This window comes from Manacus candei, unplaced genomic scaffold (genome assembly GCF_025592945.1).
Source record: "Manacus candei isolate 608988 ecotype Guabito, Panama unplaced genomic scaffold, ASM2559294v1 h1tg000088l, whole genome shotgun sequence".
Classification (NCBI taxonomy): Eukaryota; Metazoa; Chordata; class Aves; order Passeriformes; family Pipridae; genus Manacus; species Manacus candei.
Genome location: NW_026138136.1, coordinates 9,099,897 through 9,125,693, shown reverse-complemented (window position 1 = coordinate 9,125,693; position 25,797 = coordinate 9,099,897). Strand labels below are relative to the sequence as shown.

The following is a 25,797-nucleotide window of genomic DNA, read 5'->3' as shown; positions in this document are numbered from 1 at the left end:
AATCACATTTATTCACACCATCTTCCTTTGGCCACATGAGGAAAAGCTTGCCAGGGCATTTCTACTGTTCCAGAGAGTGAGATGGCTATCTGATTGGCTTCTCCTTCTGTCTGTTCCAGAAAAGCAGAGGAAGGGTCTGAGCTCATTTAACTCTGAGCAGCAGAGTTTTGAGGACCCTTCTCCATGCCATCTCACTCTCCCTTGAGTTAAGGATCTAACCCAGAGCTTTGCATTCCCATGTATGGGCCATTCACTTGAGAGTTGTGTTCAATGATCCTTGTGAGTCCCTTTCAACTCAGAATATTCTGTGATTCTGTGTCCCATGTCTGTGTGTGATCGGTGGCCACTGCATGGAGTGCAGCCCTGTCCAGACATCGTTGGCAGAGAGTCATTCAGTAAACCCTCACAGTGAGAGGCTATTACCAGCCTTCTCTCCCTCCTGCTTTCTCCCTCTGGCTCTGCCCCCAAATCCATTTGCTATTACCAGGGCTGTTCTTGTCCCTGCAGCAAAATCAGCATGATGCACTTGAACACTTCCCAGGACCAGGGCAGCTTCTTGTAAACTGCAGTGTTTAAGCTATGGTGTAAGCACCAATGTGGGTGAGGAGCTAGTGCCCCACACCCCTCTGTTGGTTCTGTGAAGGTGCAGGTAACCACTAGCTGGAGTTGGATAGCAGGAAATAACACTTATGTGAAAACAGTCTTAAACTAAGTGAATAGGAGGCAAAACCCTACATATCTCTCAGATTTAAGCTTAAGGTGCTTTACAAGCTCCTAGGAAGCAAATTTCATGGTGCTGTTGGCAAGTTTTATAGGTAAGCGTTTAATCCTTGTTCTGTTAATAAGACAACTAATGCACAGAGAGCGTGATCTTCCCCTCAGTTTTACAATGTACCATCAACCATGCAAAATCTTTCCAGCCCAGAATGGCAGGGTCTTTTCTGCACCTCTGGGCATGACACACATACAGCAGAACACCTGGTGTGGGATAACGGAAGCCAGACAGATGCAGAGCCTCCAGGGATTGCAGAAATTCTTGCTGATTTTGTTTGGCATGGGGTGCATTCAGGAGTGATCTGCCTAGGGCCACAGCTCAGTCTGTGCACCGCTATCTGAAAGCCATGGCCTGAACTCTGGTCTCTGAGCCCTCCCTACTCCTGTGCTTGGGCTGGGCTCTGCTTCCCTTGGCACAAACGAGGGAGCTCTACGGGCTCCATCAATTTCCTAAGAACCAAAAAAGTTAATGGTAGAAGTGCTCTTTTTTGAAACATTAGTACTTGACAGCTCCTGCCAAGTATTAGCAGGGCAGCAAAATCTCTCTACATAAATTGTGTTGTAATTAGCATGATTTGTTTAATGTCACCTTGTCTGGCTGTCTGAGAAACTGTCTCAAAATGTAAAAGCACCACGCTTTTCAGTTGAGAGAGTGGACTCTGACTGCACTAAGACATTTTTATTTCTCTCAATTTTTTACAATGGCCTTTTCAAGTCATTCAGACCGGTCAGTTTAAGCCAAGTCAGGCAAGAATTCCCAGATGAGGAAAATAAGACATAATAACAACAAGCATCAAAATTTCTTAATAGAGGCAATATGCTAATAATTGATGGATGCTGTATTTGGTATGAAGGGCAACACAGTAAAAACATCCTGATAGCCCAAAAATACTTTGTACATATGCAAAAAAGCTGTTTTGAGGGGAAACAATAGAAAGGGTGGGAGGAGAAAGTAGTTTTCTTGCTGGAAAGGGGTGTTCAGGGCTGGTGTCTCCTATGCTGGTCTCCCTGAGCTGCACACCCATGTCTGAAGGGTCAGCACAAGGGAGTGATGGCAATTTTTCCACCAGGTGGCAACAAGGAGAGTAATAGGAAAGCAAGACTAGAGAGGAACTGGGTAGCAGCACTGTGGCATCCCAGTGGACTCCAATACATTAAAAAAGCCCCAGCTTGAATGTGGTTCCATTGACCAGAGCACAGAAAAAGCTCATGACAGACAGAGGAGGAAAAGTGGTCAGGTCTTACCCTTGGGTGCAGGAACCTGATAAAATGACTTATCTTCCTCATCCCATGAACGTCACCAGCAACCCAAGAAACAGAAAGAGAAAAAAATGATTGTAGGGCCTTTTCAAGCATGAGAAATGTTTGGGGATGAGAAAGATGCAGAAGGAACACTAGATGCCCAGCTCAACAGCAGCATTTTTCAACTTTAATGTTCCTTGCAAGTATTTTGCTTTTATTCCAACTAATTGAACAAATGTCTTAAAATTCACAACACAAACTGAATTTGATTAAATCTAACTTGGTTCATATGATAAAGCACTGCAGTTAGAATGCAGCTAGAAAAATACATTATGCTAGGACAAATAAGTATGGTTAACTTCAATAAGAACCGAGGTAAATTGCTTTTTGCGTGAGATGTGCAATTTTACCTCAGTACAGCTTTAATCAAAGTAAAATATTATAGGGCAAGGGAAAAAAAAGCCCTCACAATGTAATGTTTTGTCTAACAACAACTCAGGAAAACTTCAGGTTTAAATTGCTAAATAATGCCAGGACTATACATTATCTGTTCTCAGTTACTATGTAAACAATTAAGTTAAGGCAATATCTGGCTATGAACTAATTTATATTTATAACAGACCAAAAAAAACCACAGATGGGAATGCAAGCTGTCCATCAGAAGTTTGTCTGCTACCAAAACTTTCACTGAAAGGGGAAGAATGAAAATAAATGCAGGTATTTAAATGGAATTTTCATTCCCACTTATGCCGGTGTTTTCGCAGCCAAATGAAACAGAATGTAAATTAAACATAGCTAATAAATGGGATAGAAAGTATAAACCTTGCATTTGTGAGAAGGAATGTTGCTCTTTGCTCCTCAGTAGTCCATAGCTGATGTTCTGTTACCCACACTGGGTGCTTCAAATTCCCACTTATGGCCCATTGCAGCCTATCTTCTTTTTGGGGAGGACCTGCTCTTTTTTGAGAGGACTAACACTGTTATGCTGCTGCCATTCTCTGCTTTGATTATATGGATGCCTGCTTGTGATGGATTATATGGATCCTGATTGCAGGATCACCTGCAATCCCTTTTTCGCAGGGCCGTAGCTGGAGTTGTGCCTCCATTTAGGACAGAGAGGGAGGCTGGGGTAGCTCTGACACACCACAGCACAATCCAGATGCTGGGAAAAAGCTCAATCTTTGGTTGCATCTGGGATTGCCATCCCTGTGGCCAGGATGGGAAGACACTGACAAGCAGCTTCCAATAGAGCCTCAGAAGGGTTTCACACTCCCATATTTCTGTGTGCCACAGGAATGTATTGCCTAACTTGTAGTTGGGGGAGACACAGAATCTACAGGGGGATGCCTGACCATATCAGAAGTGGGTGACACAGAAGAAATGGGCTTCTTTGTTCACTGCAAGAGTCCTTTGCCTCCAGCCCACCCTCTCTTTGCAGGTTTCCCCCTCAGCTTTCCAGCTGGGCACTGCAACCAGCCAGCGTAACTGCAGAAGAGGAAACAACACTGGAGGGTAGGAGTCATCAAACCTTGTGCTGGTGAATCATCAAGCTGCAGGCTTCTGAGACCAAAAAAAACCCCACCTACACATCTGTCTGCCATGGATAGAATGGAGGGAAGTTTTCTGACAGTTCGTGATCTGTGTTTTGCTGCCCATAAGCTGCATGGCTGAATAGAGAGAGAAGAACTCACTGCAGGTCTGAACCTGAGCAGCAGCTGCGTGGGAACAAGGGGTGCTTGCTGCCTTTGTCACAGCAGTCAATGTAACCCCCTGGTCCCCATCCCTCAGTTCAACAGAGAAAGGGCACGGGAGATGTGTTTCAGCTAGCAATTCTGAGAGGATCTTCATGGAGGGTAGCAACTTGAAGAGCCACCAGAAATGCCTCAAGAGAACTAGTAAGGCAGTTCTTCATCACACTGTCAACTGGAGTAAGAATAAACTAAAGCAAATGTGCAAAGCCTAGATTAAAGTTAAATGTTTGATAGAGGCAAGATAATGATTCATTAGATAGAAGACAATCTTGACAGTTTAGCACTAAGGACTGCATACAGTCATTTCTCAGAGAGATAAAGGATTTGTTGTCTCACCATTCAGTATGCTTTTTATTGACCATCCCACCAAAACCATCTTCATCTGGATTTTATGTGAGAACTTTAGCTTCTGGGAGGCAAGACAAGAAGGGACATGACAACCTCCACTGTTGCACAGAAACTAATTCTGGGATTATGGAAAGGTGACATGTGCTCTCAGGCATCCTTCACACTCAACACTGAGCTTGAGGGAGACTTTTGCATGGTACCCTAACCTTGAGCACCTAACTTTAACCCTGAGCTATAAGGCTAGTTTGGCTGTGGAGTGAGGCAGAGGTGGAGAAAGACAGGCACTTCCTTCCAGTGGGGTTTCACAAGAGATAGAGCAGGGTCCTGTGTTAGGTCACTTGGCCAATCAGAAACTCCAGAATGGGAATCAGGATTCCTTCTGGGAATGTAGAGGACATGGAGGTGTGAACAAGCTAGTGCCTGCCAGTGCACAGAGCTGATGTAAACCAGGGTTTTCAGCCTTGCCAACAGACTAGTGAATCTCCTTTCTGGATGACCCTAGAAAGAAAATGGGACCAAGCAGCCTCTTTGCAGAGGTCAGTGAACAGCTCCAGTTACCTCTTACTGTCCCTCAAAGCTGTGAGGACCCTGGAAGTCAAACCCACTAAAGGGGTGACCTGAGATGAGACCACAGCCTACCTGAGAAAATAGGAGAGCACTGAAGGGAATTACAGACAATTTCTGCTTTGGAGAAGGCTCTCTCCCTCCTTTGGGATGGACCTAGTGTCTCTTTATATGACCACATGCCTCCTAATTTCACAGGGAGCTCTGGATCAGTTGTCAGCAGGAAAATGGGCTGGTAAAGGCTGAGAACCAACTAGTTTTCCCTGCCTTCCTTCTTTTCTCTGTGCCCTCATCCCTGGCACATTGCGAAGCACAGCCCCTGCCTCCTCATACCAGAAGGCCAGTAGGGAGGGGAGACAGGAGCTGCAGGAAAAGCAGGGTCTTCTGGTGCTCTTGGGGCACAGACTGAGCACATCCAACTGACTATGGCCCCCTGGGCATGGCCTCTGCTAACCTTACCTGGTCAGTACCTTATCTTGAGCTAGGAATGCCTCCCATGCCAGGGAAGGTGGTTTCACACAAGGACTTGGACTCGTGCTTTAACAGCCCACCTTGCTTCTACTATTTTTGCAGACTGTCTAAAGGAGTGAAGCATGTTCATCTGACTCCAGCTGAAATTCAGCAAATCTCACTAGTCTTCAGAAAATGTGTCTTTGTGCCTACAGGACAATTTTTAATCTGCCACATCCAATGATCCAGGTACTGTTCAGGTCGGACCAGGAGGTCTTGAGGGCAGAGACAGATGTTCTGTTCTGTGTGGCACCTCCTCCTCCTCAGATGCCTTCCTTCAACAAAGGATCTACCATCTCTGTCTCTTGGATCTCTTGGGGATCAACCAAACTTCTCTGCTCCATGTTTTCAGTTGTGATTTATTCATGTACTTCCTATTAGACCCAGAAATCATTTTTTTTCTCTTTCCAGCCCCTCAGTTTTATTAGTGCACAAGTGTGTTTGTTGCACAGAGTCTCACATGTGATGGGATTTAACCAGGAGCATTTCAACCAGCCAGATCAGAAACCACCTCCTCTTGGCTGCACACATATCACTGTCTCAAAATGCAACACTTCATGTAATTTTGATTCTGACAGTAAAGGCTGCACTGAAATCTCATCTGGGCTTGTTAGTGATATATCGACTTAAAATACCCACTTTAGAGAAGGCTAGGAAAGCAAAGCAAGAAAAACTCAAATCTCCCACTAAAGCCAATCCTTTCTAGGGAGAATGGGCAACTTGTGAAATAGAAGTATTTTCAGTGCCAGGGAGAAAGATACTGTGTATTTCAACAAAGCCCAGATATTTCTGAGTGATGTAGTCTTAATAATTCAGGTTTAGTAAGTGTAGTTATTGCCACAGTCTGAGGCCACACTGGAAAAAACTGATCACTCACCTCATGCTGTCTATAACTGGGTCTTTGCTGCGGCCCCCAGACAGTTTAAGCTGTGCTGGCCATAAAACAATTTAGAAGATTTTCCCAGTGCAGGCAGGCTTGAAGAAGAAGCCAGTTTATTGCAATTCATGTAAGTGAAAAATACATGACATTAAGTTGCTTCCTGGAGCCATTCCTAAATGAATAATGGATAAACAATGTCAGTGACCACCCCTTGCCCTTAACTGAGGCACAAGAAAAGAACACCCGTGGTTGAAGGTTTTGTTCAGCCTGTTGGGAAGCTTCCCAGCAGAAGGAGTCCCAGGCAGAAAGAGGCACCTGCCACTGCTTTATACGGAGATTACTTTCCCCATGACCACTCACTCCCCTATAAATTTCTTCTGCTCTGTGGATTTACACACTAAAAATATGTAATAGGGAAGGAATATAAACTCTCACTTTGTGGTATCGCTGGCTCGCATATTGCAGCTCAGCAGTCATGGACAGCATCCAGCATTAACGCTCAAAGGCAGCTGCCATATTTATGACTTCTCCAGCCTCACAAGAGCATGAAAAGCTGGCAAAGAGTGATTGAAGCACAGCTGAATGAAATGCATAGTATAAAGAGGCCAAAAATAAAATATTTTTTGAGTCTGGATTCCTAAAGTAATGGGGTTTATGCAATACAACTTGTCTGAGCAAGGATGTGTGTGTAGCAGGTGCTCTTTCCACAAGCCCCACACCATATTTTGATCCTACTGAGCTGCTGACTTTTGACAGGGGGGATCAGCAGTCTTGGAGGCAATTCAGTTTGCATGTGATGGATGGAAACAGATACTTATGCCTCATAGGTAGAAAGGCTAATAAACTCATTATTATTAGGCATCAGACTATTAAGAGAAGGTAGACATTTTTGAAACTGCACCCACTTATTCTGCAGCCCACAGAAGATCCCCTCCATGGCTTAAACTGGCTGAAAAATATCTCTGTGTATGTTTCAAATGCATTTACCAGCTTCTTCAGAAAAAAACCCTATATATTTCTGATGTGCAGCTCACCTGGGAAGGGTTGGCTACACTCACAGAGTCTTTTTCTGGTACCCTCTGTTTCTCTAAAATTACGTGCGGATGCAGATGCTGCTCCACGGGGGCAAGGCTGCCATCACCCAGCCCAGGCTTTGCTGAGGGCACAGCGTGCACTGCTGCTTGTGAATTACACTGCTGCATGTGCAATGTGAAGTGGGCACTTGAATTTATAGTATCTATTCAGACTTCTTGGTAAGCAGAGAAAGGGAACATTGCCATATATGGAAGGTAGGCAAACGGCATTGGGAAGGTTTTCCAAGGTGTGCTCTGCCACATAGTGAATGATTTTTATACTTCACAGACCTGTAAATGGCCAAATTGGGCGTGAGGAGGAGGGATAAGTTCAAAAATCTACAGTCAGAGAACAGTTTTGCAATACATTTGGATACACATCCAAATGCCACTGCTTCCATTAAGAAGACTCCCAGAATATCCTGATTTCCACAGTAGGTAAAGAAATCATAATAATGAATGCAATTACATCAAAGACAGCCCATTACCTGTGCTTATAACTAATGTGATCATGGTGCAGCAGTGATGAGTGGATATTCACTGCTTCTTATTGCAAACAATAGCAGTACTCGGGTTTTTGCACCCACATTTATAATATAGTAAGAGGGGAGAAATTTCATAGCAGTGGCTAGTATCAAATGCCTCCATCCAGAGAAGGCTGTGAGCACACTGATGTTCAGAGGTGAAAAAGCACCAACAGTTTTCATTTCATCATTTTTAAAATCAGATCACTTGCTCGGGTGCTGCTGTGATTGATAATGCCAGTGCTTGCTTCAGAAATGTCCGTGCTCACACCTCTGTGAAGAATATCCAGAAGAGTAGTCCAGGACTAGGAAGGAAGTTTTGGCCTACACTGCATCTGAATGAAATGGAGCTCACACTGTGGTAGTGATTATTTCAGGTTTGTGGAATTGAAGAAAGCTCTCTCTCGCCACATATGGTATCAGCTTTCACTCAAACCTCTCCCAAACAGTAAAAACTTCTTACTTTATTGCAGCCACTAAAGCAGGATTAAATATATGACCAATTTGTAAGTTGAGATCCCTTTGACTCTGAAGAGAGCCTGAAGCAATGATTCAAAACTATGTGAACTTTCAACTTCAGCTCACTCAGGGCTGTGGGCTCTTCAGTTGTAAGCTGTGTTTTTCCAAGCTTTTTTTTTCTTTCTTTTGCTTTTGCTACAAGGTTCGTTATTTTGCAGACAATGGGTCTTTCTGCCCTGCAGGGATTTATTTATCACTGCTGACCCTCTGCATCTTCTCCACATGGAAGAACTAATTGGATGTACTTTCTGCACATGACCAAAGCAGGGAAACTCAGAGCTGTAGGCCAGGGAACTGAGCTGTCTAGAGGGTAGAGAAGCACCTGATACCTAGGAAAACTAAATGTCAGAGTCTTACAACAATATCTTTCCTTTCTTCCCATAGAGGAACCGGGACATACTGAACTGAATTCACCAGACTGCCTACGAAGGTCTGTGGAAACCTTCAGGGAGCAGTGAAAAACAACTACCCAGATAAACCCTGACAAAAACCAGCTCAGGGGCATTAGATGTCTGTGAATATACAAAACAATATGTATTCTATGGGATACTAAGAGTTCAGGACATTTCTTAAAATTGCAGTGCAATTACCACAAAATTACAGTGGCATTTTTACGCTGTCAGGACTTCCATGTGCTACCCTGTGGCTGGTGTATATGATTGGGCAGGAACAACTGCTGCTTTTCAGCCAAGAAAAAAAAAAAAGGCATTTATTTAATATATTTCATGTATTTCCAGATAGGGTTGTGTTTATTATAATTAAATGTTGCAAAATGCCGTGTTGTAATCTTAAGCATTTTTCTATTTCTTTATTCCTAAAGACACCAGAATCCTGAAATTATTGTATTTGGGAAAAGTGATGGGATTGCCAAGACTTTATGCTGTAAGTCTTTAGGAGTTTAGTAGATTTATTATTTTCCTTCAAACGAATGCCTTCTTGTCATTGTCAACCTTCCACTGCTTATCCCCACCTCCAACTCCTTAGATCCAAGCCTAAAAAAAGAAGCTCTTTGGAGCTTGATGCTTTGCTTGTATCTGTGTTAGAGAAACTGTGCTATTCTGGAAACACTCAGGCTTCTCCAAATAGTTCTTCCAGGGGTAACATCATGCATGGTTTTCATCTCAGCCATAAGAACTTTCACTGGTCTCCTATCAAGTACCACCAGCAAAACCCCAAGTACTGGCAAGGCCTAAAAAATGTGTGTGTATGTGACTACGTGCACATGGATGTATGCACATAGGATCATTTATTCTCATGAAAGAGAGGTTTAATGGCCAGTTTTGAAACCACCCCAGCACCATTACAGCAGACTTATCCTGCAGGCTTGCTCTGACATACAGCACTGACACGGACTTGCAGATCTGACCCAACCACCACTGGGAGGTTTACTGATGGGATATGTTTTTTGCTCTGGACAAACCATCACCTCTGTCTGTCCCTGCAGTGGAGGCAGAGGAGGGTTCTACATGCCCATATGATGGCCTGTGCCTCAGGAAAGCCCCTGCCTAGGCTGTGTCAGCTTAGGTTTGCATGAAGGCAGCTTTGTACAGGGATGGGACTGCACTACACCAGAATATCACCCCCACACTTGTGCTGATCAGCAGCAGCAGAGTTTCTTATGCAGACTGAGTTGTACGTTTCTCTTCAAGAAATATTTTATCAACCTTGACTGGAATAAAAGCACTGACACACGGGGAAAACTGTCTGCTATTATTTTACAGTTATAAAGAACACGAATCGCATGATGAACCAAATTCTCCTATTGCAAAGATTATTTGTTACATGAAACAGCTAAAACAGCAGAAAGAAGCCATTCCTGGAATTCACAAGGAAAAAGATTTTTCTTTACAGCAGCAAAGCAGCACCATTGTCCCACTCAGCATATTAACACTCACAGTAAAAGATGGCAGTTGCAAAAATGTGGGGGAGTACAATTAAATCAGTATTTCTTAAATAGTTCTGGAGTGTGCAAGCTGATATTTTGGAATAATAATGGAGAACGCACCATGTTCTGAGCTGTCAGAGTTTCTGAGGGGGCAGATTCAAAGGTCTTGTGTCATTTAATACCTCCAAATCTCCAGATGAATGGAACAGGAGCAAACAAGACAGGGTGTTGTATTTGCATGTTGGATGAGCTATATTTTGTTTTCTTTTTTTCTTTTTTTAAGCAAATCCATAATTTAAATGCTGCTGTGATTGAAAACTAAAATTGCACAGTATCATACACAGATCTCCTACAGATAGTATGAGTTGGTGCATATGTGTGTGCGTGTGTTTGTGCTGTAATTTAAAATATAACATTACTCCAAGCTAAAAACATTTAGGAAACTCCTTTGAGAGAAAGTCTTCACCTCAAAAAGGGGATCCATGGTAATGAAAATCAGTGTGGCAGCCAGAAATAGCATTTAAACCTTTACCAGAAAGATATGGCACATCAAAGAAGTTAAATCAATCTTCCATCCTTCCATCCCAAATATCACGCCTGCAAGACAAGCATCCCTTTCTCTGTGCTGACAACTACGCAGTTGTTGCTTGTCCCCATCAGTGTACACTGCATGCTGTCTTTGCCACCACCCTCTCTCTCCATCTCCAGACATCTGATCTGTAGTCAATGATCTGGATTAACAGGAGCAGTTTTGCATGGGCAGTGACACTGCAAAATACAGTGAAACCGAAGAAATGTGGACCTTTACCTTGTGGGCAGCCACAGACGCTGGGATTTCGGTTTGCAGCATGGCTGAGACTAAACTTGGTATCATAACAAAGTGTGGGTCTAAATAAAAGTTGCCTTAAACCCCCAGGAGATTTGCTGCTTCTACGTGATGACAGTTGTTAGAGAGTAGCTCTCCTACAGAAACAACCATACCAAATATAGCGTGCTGGAGTAAATGCAAGAGGCAATGCTGGAAGAACACAAAAAATGTTTTGCTTTCTCTCTGAATGCAACGCTATTTCTGTGAGAGGTCAAATAGATGCCATATCTTAAGGGATTTGGGTATTTGTCCCTCTAGCTCTGTGATTCCCTCAGTTATTAATACAACGCAGCCATTTTCAGAAGCTCCTGGTCTTTCCTGAGGCTGTGCTTTGGGTTGAGAAACTCCTTCATGTACCAGCCCCAGAGAAGCTGGTGAGCAACATTCTCTCCCAGATGACTGCCAGCTGCATTGAACGTAGGCCACCAGGATGCCCTAATTGTGTCACCTTTCCTACTGGTCTGCTGTTGATCGGTTTCCCAGATAGTCTTGATTCAGCCATGTATTCATGCAGGCAGAAGATGCAATTGGGAGAGGAAGCAGCCAAACACAGTCATACAGACATTTGCCTGCTTTACCACAATGGTGTATTTTCATAGAATGATAGAATGTCTGGGGTTGGAAGGGACTTTAAAGATCCTCTGCTTCCCACCTCCCTGCCATGGACACGGACACCTTCCACCAGACCATTTTCTGTCAACTTCTCTGCTGTCCCTTTCCTCCAGTTCTGCTCAGAATGGCATGTGGATTCCTCACGCAGCTGCTGTGACCCACAGGAACTTTGCAAGCCTGTAAGACAGAAAAGTAGTGACCTTGTCTGGAAACTTAGGTACACCAAAGCCAAAGGGAAAGCTCTTCCAGTCCATGGAATGCCTGGATTTTTACCTGCGGATTTTAACCTTTGTGTTCAAAGCACAGCAGGCAGCAGTGCTCGTAAAGGAGCTTATAGAAAGATTCATTCTTTGGCCTTTTTTTCCACACAAGTTTTCTTCTGTGCATCTTCTTTTTTTTTTTTTTAATTTTTTAAAAATTTTTTAAATTTTTTTCTTATTTGGAGTTCTTCTAACTTCAGCACACAAAGCAGAATGCAGCAAAACCCCTTGTATGTCAGTACAAAACTGTAGCAAGAAATGGTTTCGATTGAAGCTGAACCAGCTTTCACCTACCTCGATCCATAACCCTTTCCGCTCCCCTGAGAAGCAACCTTACTGGAAAATGCTGCAAGCAGATGAGTCTGGTGTGGGTCTGTGGCAAGCCAGAATAAAACACAGTCACACTGCTAAGTGCTGCTCTGGGCTGTGAGAGGGATAAGATGTCCCAGCCCTTTTGTGTCCCTACAAAGTACATGTTTCCACACTGCAAAACGCGGGTCTCGCTTGCTATGGGGAGAGACAGAAACTGAGTGATACTTTCCTTAATGACCTTTGCTATAACATGCCCCTATGGGTACCAAAGGTGGACTTGCCTAAATAAAAGTGAGTGTTTGGACTGCTACGAAATGGGAGATGTCATAGGGTATGGCTGGGCCATCTGTGACTGCCAGCGCGGCGGAGCTTGCCTGATGCTTGAAACATCATCAACAATCTCAGCTATAAGCTCCCACCATTTCATTTTAAAATTAAAGTAATTTTATGAGTAATAGGAGCACATTCATGCTTGGAAACAGTAGAGCACTTAGAATCCTTTTCTATTTCAGCACCAGAAAAAAGAAAGGGACAAAGTACCAGGAAATATTGTTTCTTGGCTGAACCCTTGTAGACTGAGTTTTGGTCCAGAGTGGGGTTTTTTTGCATGACTCAGTGGTAAGTTTCTGAACAAAGAACTTTATGATACAGAGGCAATACTGTAAAAAGCATTTAACTCTAGATGTGCTGGAGGAAGTTTTGAAAACTTCTGCTATCTTCTCAGAGCAGTGCTTGCAAACAGATTGAAACCTTCCTTGGGGATTTCTGTAACAAAGTGGGTAAAAATTTAAGTGCTTTGTAATCTCTGTGAGAAGAGATAGTATCAGGTAGAGTAGATAATTTGAAATACTTAGAGCAATGATGCTTTTGAAAGCCTTACTTCATTCTTGGAAAAACTAGTTAGTAGCAAAATTACCTTCCAAAAGCTTCTCTGCATACTCTCCTAATGAACTTCTGATTTACATGCAGGTTTTAGATATGACTTGTCTCTTCTAATGTAATTTTCTTCCTTTTATTCAAGGCAGATTTCTGTTTTAGGGGGAAGTATTATGTAGTGTAGATAGCTGCTGTGGAGGAATTATTACAAATACCTCATTTGTAAAGCTTTTGTTCTTCCACTCTGAAACCCCACATCTCACTTCTCCAAGGAGGAGAGGATATTGTGTTTGACTTATGACAAAGCCTAAAGCATTCTTAGGATTAACTGCAACTAATCACTAAAACATGCCTTCTCATTTTGGGACTGTTGTGACTCTTCAACATAGGAAAAGTGCTTCCTATTTCAAAATCTATTTCACTTCTAATTTTTTTTTCTCTCCCCAAAGGCTAGGTCTGGGCCTGTGCCTTCCTTATCAGCATGTCTATTAATGTCAAGACTGAGGACATGAGAAGGTTGAAGTGACCAGCGCACGGCAGTGAAAAAGATGCCAGTACAAGGATCAAGACCAAAAGTGATCAGACTTCAGACAGAGAAGGAGTAGGAAAATTGCTGAGGTCTCCACACAGGTGTCTGATAACAGTCCCACCAAGGTGAAAGTAAAACTGTCTTACAACTCAGCCTCTTCTCCCTAGTGCCCGTGGAGGCAGCTTCCAGCATGACACATCCCATCTTTGCCTCTCCAGGTAAGACTGGGATATCAGTATGAGAATTAGGCAAATTTTTACTTCTTTTGATATATAGTAACTGCTGTATCTATGATAGGATATATTTATGTAATTTATTGAAGGATAATGCTGAAGAAAGGGATGTCAGATGCTGTGCTGGTATTTAGAAAACTGACCACTAATCTAGTGATTTCCAAAAAGCCACTCTGAGTTACAGCATGGAATAGAAATTGTCTCAAAAAGTGAAATAAACTTGTGCTTCAGGGCATAAACAAGCTTCATGAAAGGTTGGGATAGGAATAATATCCCCTTCGGACACATTACTTTATAATTGCAGAGTATGGGACTGCTTGCATCGTTCTCTGAAGGGTCTAGTGCTGGTACTTCTAGACACTAGGTAAGTAATTTTTTACATTTATAGGTTCTTCAACTTCTTTCAATGGAAATATAAGTTTTCAAGGACATTTTACACAGGTCAAATACTATGTAGAGACAAAGAACTTCATTTCCTCAATTACATTTCATGATCGCATAAGGGGTAGTTCACAGATGCCCGGGGACTGATGAACCTCATGATGAAAACCACAAGATAACTCAGACCAAGAATCAGATTCTGTCTGACAGTTTTCTAATACCTGATGTCTTTAAACCAATGCTTGATTTTTATTTTTTCTAATTGCAGAAGACATGCTTCAGTTCAGCCAGAAAATATGAACTTGAGGGAAGAACTTAAAAGTCTGTGGCAAGTTTATAAGGACCGATGTACCATTTGATTGTAATTGTTTAATTCTAGACTGAAAATCAATGAATATACAAAATTTCATATTTCTAAGAAAACAAAGACATAAATCTACAACCACGTTGGCAAATGATGTGCAGATATCTCCTTGGGGAATCTGCAAAGAAGGCCCACACTTGTGGGAAGGGTGTTCCCAGGATTATGTCACCTACATGTATCATGAAGGAATTTTCTCCTTGGCTGCTCAGTTGAGGATTTTTAACAGTTGCCTCCCATTTACTCCATAACATTTCATTGCTGAGTAACTCATACTTCTTCACACTGTTTTAGTTTGATGGCATGTACAAGTAATGCAGAGACTTTTCTTTCCTAGAGGAAATTAAGAAAATAATTAATTCTTTCACTCAGCAACTCAACTGAATTCAATTCAGGTTCATTCTTTTAGGAAAGGTATTTAGCTAATTTTGTCAAATTAAAATATGAAAGGAAAAATGTCATGCTTCCTCCACTGAGAATTTTATTTTGCAGAGGGAGAAACTAGCATAAAGCCTTAGAAGGCTCAACTCATATCTGTAATTTCTGCATATTACTAAACACTAGCATACACATATATACATGGCACAAAATCTCAGCAATGCACTTTTCATGTTGATTTGGCTTTTTGGTTTCATTTGTGAGATTTTCTTTTCCTTATATTTACTTTAATAAAGTAAATATATAAAGTGTATTTGCCAGATGCATTATATGCATTATATGCATCTGTGTAATAACAGGACAGGAATGTCAGCTGCACTCCATCCCTTAAGAGAGAGAGAAAAAAATATTATCTGGAAATATCTATGGCACAGGGCCCTGCTGGCAGCTGCTGATCTCATTCCTATCCCTCACATGGGGTTGTTAACACAAAGACACATCAGGGAATGGCCGAGTATTGGTAAGGCCATGACCAAAGTGAATATTGATTCTCTTTTTCCTTGGTGTGACCGGCTGCGTAGAAAACACTGATCACCAGTGCAGCCTTGAGAGAAGGTTGAATGAATTCATAGAAGAGAAACTCCCCTGAGAGCTACTGAATACACAGAAAACCAGTCTGGCTCAGGATGTGTCTGAGCTGCTAAAGGCTGTAAAGTACTTGGAGGAGAGGGGAGATGCCGCTTGCACTTCTCTGATCTCATGCTCCTCGTTCCAAAATCAGCTTTTGGGCGTTTGCATTAGCTGCTCTTGTTTCATTATGCTTTTATTTACTGTTTGGAAGGAGACGAGGACTGGAAGCTGTCAAGGACACTGGTTGCAGGCACTGAGAGACCTCTCTTTCCTGAGGGCTGGCTACAGCACAGAATTGACAGGCCCTGCAGCTGCCCAATAAGCATATTTCATATCCAGAATGAATTTTCCAGATTGCCTAAATGAGTTGAAACTGCAGGTTCCGTTGGCCAAGATCAAGTGACTTGCACATATTGGGAAACTACTTCCAGTTAGCTTTCTCTCTCTTTGTCTTTCTACCTGTGTTTGAGCATTTTCAATTATGCAGAAATGTATCATTAAGATCCACTTCTTTATATTTAAGCAGGCAAGGAACAGGGATCTTCAAACTTTGAGAGAACTGCAGAATACTTTGAAATATTTTAATGTGAACCACTCTTTCTCTGATAGAAAAACATATATTTCCTTGTTAATTCTGAGTCATGTTAACTGGTACTGGTAAGTTTGTACTCGCAAGCACAGCACACTAGGTGGATAGACTGCAGCAAAACGAGTTACATGTTGCATTTAGAAGCAAATATCACCTTTAAAAAATTTACCTGTCTGCCAAGACTTGGCAAAATGAGAAAGTTCATCTCAGTACTCAGAGCAGTTCCTCCCTTCCTGACTCTCCTCGTGGCTGCTGGGAATGCCTGGCATGTCAGGTAACACATGCTGAGCAACAGTCAAAAAGCCCTTCGGTTCTTGTAAAAGTGAAACAAGTTCCTTATTGAAAAAAGCTATTTCCAGAGGTATTACAGCTGCAGATGATGCTGTAGGCTTGCTTCTCAGCCATCAGGCAGAGCCCAAGAGCCTGCCAGGAAACAGTTTTAAACAGTTTCAGTAGGTAACTTATATAACAGGGACTCCTCAGTCCCAAAGAGAGAGGTCCAGCTGCCTTGTGCCAGAGCGTCCTACCTTTCTTTACACCTTCATTACCCAAACAACACACACTAACAACCAACATTAATGTGAAACAAGCAATAATAAAATATACCTATTTAATTGTTCACAGTCTGCTAAATGTGGAGGGGCCCTGGGACATCCTGCGTTGGTTTGACCTCCAGTTCTCTCCTAACTCATCTGCAGCTCTGCTGTTTCATGCTGGGAGATCTTTCAATTTTGGCTTTACCTTGCCTACTACATCTGCAGTGTAGGTGCTGTTCTCTCCTAGTGTGCCCAGTGGTTGCCCCTCCTGAGGAAGAGTGATGATTTTTTGAGGCTGTGGTGATCTGGTGTGACGGGTGGCTGTCTGACTTCTCAGATAGGAGGTCTCAACTAGCAGAGTCTCCTGTCTGTTCAAGACCTTACAAGCTAAATGTCTTCACAACCTTCTCCCCTTGGGCTTGAGGGTGGCATCAGGTGCTAGGGCTCTTTCACACTACAAGGTTTGTAACATCTGGCCAATGTCATGGATTATAACAATAAATGACACCACTTATAACAAACATCTCCAGGATTTTTCCAGACTTTTCAATGGTTTCCAGACTTCCTGTCCCCTGTATCTGTCTACAGTTCTCTAGAAATGACAATAGATGTGACTTTGACATTTGAACTGAAAGTGGAGAGGCTATAGAAGGGTCAGACTCACTTTCCTCTTTGTGTCATGGGACTTTGTGCATAACTGGCAATTACAGATATACCCCTGAAACTCACACGAAGCTTCTGACCTGTTGTTGCACACTATTTTATGCAGCATGTCATGTCCAACATGACTATAACGTCTTCTGACTTACTCAGATCCAGCTCTGTCTCCTACTTTTTTTAAATTCTCTCCCAGGAATTTCTCTTAGGCAGACTTCTTTTTTCATTATTCAGGCTCAAATCTGATTTCACCACTGTTTTGCTCCACATCAAAACCTCCAACCTCACTCCCTTTACACGTAAGGCTTCCAAAAGCCTAGAAAGCTGCTCCAAGGCAGCTGGTCTCGGTGGAGCTGGGGCAATGAGCTGGGGTGGCTGTACACGTTTCTGTTATTAAAAGCAAACCAATCTGTCCAGTTTGCTTGGCTTTTTTGTAGTTGTTGTTTTTTTTTATTCCCATGTGTCAGGTCTATCTCCCTGCCAGCTCACTGCTCTCCCTGTCTGACAGTATTTGCTGTGGGCACTCATGTTTGGCCAAAGGATATGCTCTGCGACTTCGCTCAGGCAAGGCTGTCTACCACATGTTCAGTGTATGTTGAATAAACAATGTCAGATCTTTGCTGGAGCTACTGGGTCGCTACTTAAAAAAATGCTGGGAGTTAGCACAGGCACATCCTGCAGTGCCCATTGTGGGCAGTAGGTTACAGTGGTTACTGGAGCCTCCCTCCTTGGCTGTCAAGGTTTTGCAAACAGACATCTGTGTGGTACTCCACACAGCGTGCCCTGCTCGCTGTATTGCCAGAGACATTGCTGGGCAGTACCCTCTCCTCACCTGAGAGCTTTGGAGTCCCAGTGACATGTGTTATAGTTGTCTGAGCACTCATCAGTGACTTCTTTGTGATGCTGGCTAGTCTCTCCAGGGCTGCATCTGTTTCTCTTAATAATTTTCCTTGCACGCTGGAATCCTGCAAGCAACCCTTGTTTTTAATTAGGGGCTCCATAATGTCTCCGATGATAGCATAGTGTCAGAGATCTTACATCTGAAACATAAGGCTCTATTGCCCCTTATTTTTATTCTCAGTTTTGAGCACAATTACTGAGTCCCTTTACAGTCTTATTCTGTCCAGGTCAAGTCTTCAAATAACTTTCTCGATGGTTCAATTGTTCCAAGTATTATTTTGAAAATAATAAGTGACTCTCTCGTGTCACTTCTTGTCCTCCGTGCTCAGTGAGACAGTAAAAAGTTTTACTTCCAAGTTTTCCCACTGTCTTTCATGACCAACTCCACGTATCAATTCTATGTTCACATGGACACCTCAGACTGGTTTTTTGACCTCTCAGTGACACAAGGCCCTTATGGCAGTTTGCCTGCTTCATTTCCAGGCTGTCTTTCTTTGCCTGGACAACAGGGCATTAGTCAGCAGGGCTGATGCTGCAGTGGTGTGTGTACTGCACTGGCTGATGACATAAGCTCTGTCCCACCTCTTAGAAAGGGACAGTTTATCTCCAGCTGCAGGTCACCCCCTTGCTGTGTGCTTCCTGATGTCACCTCTAAATGCTTCCTACATAGAACCTGTGCCTCACCCTCCCTGCTCTAGAACTGAGAATATAGAAATACTTGAATAAAAGAACTCAAAATAATTTCTGCTGTCCTTTATGGAGTAGCACTGCTACTGGTGTTAATAAGAGAGAAGTCCTGTTAGAGCCTGTAGCAAACATCCCTCAGGTAACTGTGGCAAATGAGGAAGCATTTAAAGGTGGGCTATGTCCTAATATCATGTTTCATATATTTGATGTTATTGCTCTGAAAGACTGAATGAGGGAGCACACTACGAATTGAAGTGCTTATGGAAATTAAAGCCATGTTTAAATGAATTTAAAATTTTTAATGCAAAATTCAGCAGTTAGAAATTTTGCATCAACTTCTACTTAATTAACATTAATAAGGTTTCAAAGAGTTTTAGTTGGGATAGATGAGGAAAGAATTTGGCCTTAAATGTGTAATTAAAATACAATTATATTGGAAGGAAGTCATTACTGAGGCTGTACCTCAAAAGCATACCTAATGGGCTATCAGGAGAAAAGGTTTATGCGTTTGGTACACCAGCTATATAAGATATAAAAGGCTGTAGTCACTGAGAGAAAGAGATATTAGCAAGATCATTTAGGTAGATAGTAACTGCTCTTTTATGGTCAAATCTCTCTGGCTGTATTCAGCAACGAATCTGCTTCATCTTAGTTTGGGATGTACAAGAACCTCTGCAAGTTTTTCTTCTGATACATTTAGTTGTTTCCCAGCCCTCTCAAGGGGCTGTGAGAGAGGGAAGCATTGTTCAACCATGTCAGACATCTCTGGATGATGGAAACATTAGCACTAAAATAGCTCAGCTGTCTGATTTTGGGAGCCTCTTGACAAAGGTACACTCAAAGTGAAGGGCCTAATCCAACCCTTGCTGAAACCATGGGGGGAGCTTTCCTCTTGGTACCTGCACCAGTCTGCATGGAGCCCTGAGCACAGCACCACAATTGTGGTGTCAGAGTTATGCACAACCCTACACTTGCAGGTTTTGTTTTTACTTTATTCTTCTGGCACACCTATGAAAAATGATTTAATAAATGTGACATTCCACAACATGCACAAAACAATTTGGGAGTTAAAGCTGAAGTATGAGCATTAAAACTGAAGCCACTCTGTGCTCTGTGGAGATAGAACAATCCATCATTCATTTGACTGTTTTTTTTTTTTTTTTTTTTTTCTTTTTTTTTGGTAATGTGATAAGTTTTGGTTTTGAAGTCAGTGGTGAGGTTTCTCTTGACTGTACTGGGGTTTGGATTAGGTTCTTGGAAATAAATGTGTTATCTGTTATAATAAATCATATGGGTAGTCAAAGATGGAAAGTTCACAGTCCCATTCAGATCAGCTCCTTTTCAAATGTTCTGAGTCATGGATTGAGTTGAATGGTCTGGACCACCTGGATGTAACCTTGAATTCAAATCACATCAAGAGGATTTTCTTGTAAGCTTTTGATTTAACCTTGTTTCTTCACATAAATTTCTAAATTTTTTAACTGTGATTTTTACAAGTACAGTGAGTTTTATAAAAGAAATGTGGGAGAGGAAATGTGCATCCCTGAGCTGTGCAGTGTCCCCTTTGATAGAGTACAAAATCTAGAGTAAGTAGCCTGATGTTTTAATGAACAGATATATGTTCCTGGCAAGGAAGTGAACTTAACACTTAGTGAGATACACTCTGCTGAACTGGTGACATTCAGTTCATAATCAAACTTTTATTGTTAAAGAGAAACTGCAGTCAGACCCTTTGTATTGAAGATTTAGTTCACTAAAATAAAATTCTGTGACAGTAATTTCTCTCTACCCTTAACTTCCCTGTGATAATGCTTGTTACATGGATAAGAAACATATAGAGCTTGACCTAACCTTTCTCACAACAAAATCAGATGTCTTCAGTAATACTCAACAAGGATGTTTTCAAGCATCCTTTTTTCATTTTTAATGCAATACTGAAGATGTGTGATTGTCAGTGTTGTAGTACTTCATCATGTAAAATGATTTCCGCATCAGAGCTCCTGAAGAAGCCTGAGAAGGGATGTTTCATGTACAATATTAGCAGCACTTTCAACAAGGCAGGACTGAGTGAAGACAGTCTTCTGTGGCCATAATAGCATAAGTGCATCCTTCCCTTCAGTAGTTTCTTTCTTTTCCCCCAGGGTCTTGTGGTAGCTCACACCTGGAAAAGCAGCCTCTATATCTTCCTCAAGCTAATTAAAATATAGATTCAAGCAGATGAGCAATATTGCTAAAGTGTCCATTTGTTAAGTTGTCAGTCTCTGAAGATTTTCACGTTTCAGTCATGATTGAGGTAAGTGGCAGTGGAGTTCTCAGTCATGGAAACCACATCTGGATAAATTACACCTCTCAAAATTGCAAAACTCATAAGGATTGACCTGGGGTGGCACTAACTACCAGGATCAAATAAATGTAGTGAAAAAGTGCTCCCAATCACAGAGGTCACTGAAAAGCCACACAGTTTTGGCTTATGCTGAGTTTTGCCTTTTTGTACACATAGGAAATACTTTTTTTAATGCTTTGAGAGGGGGTGGTGAAATTTAGCAGGGAAACTAATGGCCTGAGGTACACAGCTGAGACAGGCAAGGCCCATCGCTTCTGTCCGCACAGTATCGATGTGAGCACAGTGTGAGTGTGACTCACCCCCTGCAAGCCACAGCTCCTCTCCGTGTGCAGTCACTGGTGGGGCAGGGCAGGTGCAGTCAAACAGAGAGCATTATGGCTGAACCCCCTCAGGAGCAGACAGAGGTGGGATGGAGGCCACTCAAGCCTTTTCACTTGTATTTTGAACCAAGTTGAGAGCAGTGTGGTTTAGTTGATATGGTGGTGTTTGGACTTGATGATCATCTTGGAGGTCTTTTCCAACCTTAATGATTCTATGAATCTATGAATAGAGGTATTCACTGGCTGACATCTATGCCATTCAACTTACAGGGTTGTTCAGCTCCTTTGGATTTATATGTTGTATCCTGTACACAGTTTAAAAGAGATATCTTCTGTCTAGGATTTCAATTTGCAAGCTGTGTAACTTGAATGCATGAGGGGGCTTATGTCCAAGAATATCAGGATTTGCCATCAGTTTTGCATAGGGATAAGGCCTGCTTCCTTTCTTTTTTTCTTGTACTCATTAAAGGCAAAACACAAATCTGTGCATTTTAAAGCAGCTCTATGAAATTGCATGGCCATATAATTGCAATCTAAAATTAGAGATAAAAATCACAAAACTTTACCAGTCCTGAATTTAAGGCTTACATTTCTGTGAATTTCTAGGAAAATATTTAAGAATCAATTTAAATGCTAATGAACTGGTTTGCCATAAAATACATAATAGTAATTTTCAATAGTTGCTTCAGAGCCATAGTCTTCCCTTGGTTGGGCTTCACTTGTGACATTAAATTTACACGTATTGCTGTGTATCACAGACCGAGGAGCTTCCCTGAAACCCTGAAGAAACCAAGTCGTCAAAAACTGAATTGTTCATGTGCACTTTGAAAATCTGATTGTAGAGCCAGACACAAACTTGTGGAATCCTGAAAAACAGTTAAAGGCAGGAGTACTTATCTCTTCCTACCCTATACCTGGTGACTAGCTGTGGTCTCCAGCTTTGCCTATGGGATGTCCCCTATGGTTCAGAGACCTCAAAACAGTCTTACTCAGATCCTTCTGCCGGCTTTTTGCAGTCCCTTTAGTTTGCACTTCTTCGAGGACCACAGGCACTTCCCGTTCTGGGTGGTTGTGGGGTTACAGCCCATTAGAGGTTATTTCCATTTAAATCGGGACCAGCTACAGTTATTGCCTCTGAAAAGCCTGGTCTCTGTGACCTCTATCACACCATCTAGGGCTGGGCTTCAGACCATGTGACAGAGGTGATGATGAGGTGGCTCCTTTACTCAGCACACACCCAGTGACCTTGTTAAACTTCTGATGTAAGGGCCTGGGAATAGCACTTTCCCACACATTTTCTGAAGCAGTCATAAGCAGTGCTGTACAAGCAAATGTCCCTGGGTCTGGCCATCTTCACAAACCTGGAGCATTTGCTCCATTCAGCCAGTCACTACCAACTCATTCCTGAGCTGATGAAATCTGGTTTGCCATGATGTTGTGTCTTGTAGCCAGGCTTCCTGGTGTCAGGAGACAATTTGGTGTAGATTTCTGGCTGTTTGCTATCTGGCTTCCATTTCTGTTCAATTTGCAGGCATATCCATTGGTTACATTTATCCTAGAAAACTAAGCTGTGGCCATGGGTATATAGTCATCTCTTCAGCACAATGATGATGATGACCCCTTGCCCCATTTTGGCCTGTGCTGACCAGCACTCTCCCAGCAGATCCTGGACATGATACAGCAATAAAGCCCAGGATCATTCCAAATACACAGTGTGGGGAAAAAGTAGTTGAATCACATGGACAAGAACTGTTCTGTGCCAGGGAAAAACTCCAGACATATTTAATTCATTGCTATATTTGTAGCATTTGAAGCCACTTCCATTTGATCAAATTTGTTTGGAAACTGCCTAGCAAATCCCAGGGTCATTTGGGAAAGCTGGCATGGAGGAAAAAAGGGAGTGAAAAAGCAAATAAACACATATGCCAGTAGCTTTTTTTGCTAAATAGCTGGGCTAAAAAAAAAAAAAAAAAAAAAAAAAAAGAGAAGAAAGCTTCCCAGCTTCCCTCCTGGTACTTGTGGATTGGGTCAAAATAGAGGAATCATGGCAATCACAAGCATGTTCATGATCTGTAAAACATGTATGCAAGACAAGGAAAGATCCTGGAATGACAAGTTGGAGGAGAGTGAGAAAGCTGCTCCAGTGGAGCTGTTGATGGAGGAAGGTTGTTAATGGTGTGTCCCCACATAGCAGGGGACACTCACCAAGACTCCTGAAATGCCTTTGGGCTTTCTGTCAGAAGAGGAAACGTGATTTTACAATGCAGTCCATCCTGAACAAGGATGGAGGGAGAGGACAAAGACTCAAACCCCTGTTAACCTGGTGGGAATATAACCTGTAAGACAGAGAAGATAGAACAGTTCTGGAGAACCAGACAAGCCCAGCAGCTGCGCAGTGCACAGTGCCATCTTGTTTGTACTGTATTTCTGATGAAGTTGTACCCAAGACAGCTATTTCCTGGATGTGGCTTCCCTGTGCCAGGTGTCAAGCACCCCAAAACAACAGAGAAACCTGGTCCCTGCCAGCGGACACTCACACCAGAGAGCAGAGACACCTTCACTCCCCTGCTGCAGGCAGATGGAGGAATGGGGCACCACATATGTCACCTCTTCAGTGTCTCAGTGTGCTCAATAGCCTTGGATGGGACTAAGGTGTGGGGACATCTGCCGGCATCACTTCTGAAAAATTGAAGATTCATTTACATACTGTTGATTTTTCATCATACTGATTGTTAGCGAGTAAGAAATTTAAATATTAAGGGACAGCTTCAGAGTTAAACGGGCAGAAACCTTAGTCCTTTTTCATTAAGAAAACATCTGGGGGCTTTTTTGCCCTCCTGAACACGGTTTGAAAAGATAAGTTATCCTCATAAACTCTTATAAACACCCAGAGGACAATTTTGCTTTGAAGTATCAATATGACAGGGCAAAAGCAGAACAATTTGATACTAATGATTTTAGTCACCATCCTAATGCTTCATGTTTTAAAGATCATTCTGCAATAAAGACATCATGATTTTACAGTCACATTAGAATAATAAACTGTAGCACTTACCGAGTACTTTTTCTCCAAGACATGAAATAAAATGGAGCAAGAAGTGTTTTTCTCATTTTAGAGTTAGAGAAACTGAGGCCCAAAGATGTGAACTTCTCATAGCACAGTCTGGGAGAACCTCACCTGCCTCCTAGTTCCAGGGCTGCCCTTTGGGTCATACTATCCCTCACCTGCTAGTCCAGACAAGATGACTGATGACAACTCTCTGCAGGAAAGAGCAGATGCATATTGATGTTCTCACTCCCTCCTTTGTAACTTCAGGCACTTCACCAAGACATCTCAAATAGCAGTGTTGAAACTGTCATTAGGGAAAAAAAATAAAAGCAGAAAGAAAAAGTGTCAAGATCTATTCACAATAGACAAGATGAATACAATTCACCGGACCTGCTGATAATCTCTGGAGGGCGGCGGGGTGGCCACAGTCACCTTTCCCCATCATTTTTGCTGGCACATTCTCTGTCCTTTCGTCTGCATGAGAGAAGCAGTAGTGTCATCCCCAGCCTGGGTGACTGCATCTCACCTGGTCCTGCAACCGGCTCCGTCACTGGCCTTACAGTCACCAGCAGGTGGGGAGCACACAGACGTGCAGCTGGTATCGAACAGCCCTTCGAGTGCAGGGACTGCAAAGGCAGGAGGCCGACGATATGTCAGACTTCTAATTGAGATTCACCAGCCTCCAACCTGGGCTCGATTCATTATTCATCTGGAAATTTTCCTCTGTAACTTTCTTCTTTTCTTTTGTTATCACCCACTAAGCAAAGGTATTTATTTCCCTCCCATCGGTGTCTCTGCTAATATGTTGCTCTCAGATTGTGACAGAAGAGAAAGAAATGGTTACAAACCAGGTCCCAAAGCAGTCATCAATATTTACAGGAGTCTGACAATGACTTATTTTAGACCATCTACATTTAACCACAGAAATGCAAATGAGGTGCTGTTTGCATTGTGAGCAGTAAGGATGGGATATTCTTACATGGGACTCCACAAGTAGAGATTTGTTCTTCTTCTAGAAATATTTCCTTTTGGTGCTGTCTTGGCATCTCACTGCAACATACAGTCAGGAAGGCAGTTAGGAAAGGCAATACAAAAGACAGAGTGGATTTCCTAGCTTAGAAACAGGTGTACATAGCTTAAAATTTTGGCAGAGAAAAGAGAGGAAAAACCCTTTGCAGCAGGCGTTCACCATCAGAGCCTCTACT

General features: G+C 42.4%; 1 long non-coding RNA gene across 3 annotated transcripts in view; it reads left to right on the top strand.

Moving 5' to 3' along the window:
• LOC127482407 (uncharacterized) overlaps positions 1-25,797 on the top strand; it is a 101,000-nt gene that overhangs the window by 60,060 nt on the left and 15,143 nt on the right. Inside the window, exons 1-4 of one of the 3 annotated variants that reach the window (XR_007908596.1) lie at positions 9,024-9,067; positions 13,448-13,745; positions 14,065-14,124; positions 16,724-17,080. This is a non-coding gene — a long non-coding RNA (uncharacterized LOC127482407). Of the gene's footprint in view, positions 1-9,023; positions 9,068-13,447; positions 13,746-14,064; positions 14,125-16,723; positions 17,081-25,797 lie in introns of those variants that run through there. The other 2 variants (XR_007908594.1, XR_007908595.1) reach the window with 2 other exon arrangements.